This window comes from Limulus polyphemus, unplaced genomic scaffold (assembly GCF_000517525.1).
Source record: "Limulus polyphemus unplaced genomic scaffold, Limulus_polyphemus-2.1.2 Scaffold4009, whole genome shotgun sequence".
NCBI classification, from domain to species: Eukaryota; Metazoa; Arthropoda; class Merostomata; order Xiphosura; family Limulidae; genus Limulus; species Limulus polyphemus.
The window spans coordinates 1-262 of record NW_013669619.1 but is presented as its reverse complement, the minus strand read 5'-3'; the positions used below and the strand labels follow the sequence as shown (position 1 = coordinate 262).

Sequence of the window (262 nt, the reverse complement as noted above, 5' to 3'; positions counted from 1 at the left end):
ATTTTAGAACCACAAAAGGACTGGTTTACCTATATTTTAGAACCACAAAAGGACTGGTTTACCTATATTTTAGAACCACAAAAGAACTGACTTACCTATATTTTAGAACCACAAAAGAACTGGCTTACCTATGTTTTAGAACCACAAAAGGACTGGTTTACCTATATTTTAGAACCACAAAAGGACTGGTTTACCTATATTTTAGAACCACAAAAGAACTGACTTACCTATATTTTAGAACCACAAAAGAACTGGCTTACCT

General features: G+C 33.2%; 1 protein-coding gene across 4 annotated transcripts in view; it reads right to left on the bottom strand.

Annotated features, from left to right (window-relative positions):
* LOC106470445 (autophagy-related protein 2 homolog B-like) overlaps positions 1–184 on the bottom strand; it is a 71,303-nt gene extending 71,119 nt beyond the window's left edge. For 3 of the 4 annotated variants that reach the window (XM_013931005.2, XM_022399043.1, XM_022399045.1), the window contains exon 1: positions 162–184. The gene's annotated coding sequence lies outside the window, so the exon portion shown is untranslated. Of the gene's footprint in view, positions 1–29; positions 50–161 lie in introns of those variants that run through there. The other variant, XM_022399044.1, reaches the window with a different exon arrangement.
* Between the last annotated feature and the right edge of the window lie 78 nt (positions 185–262).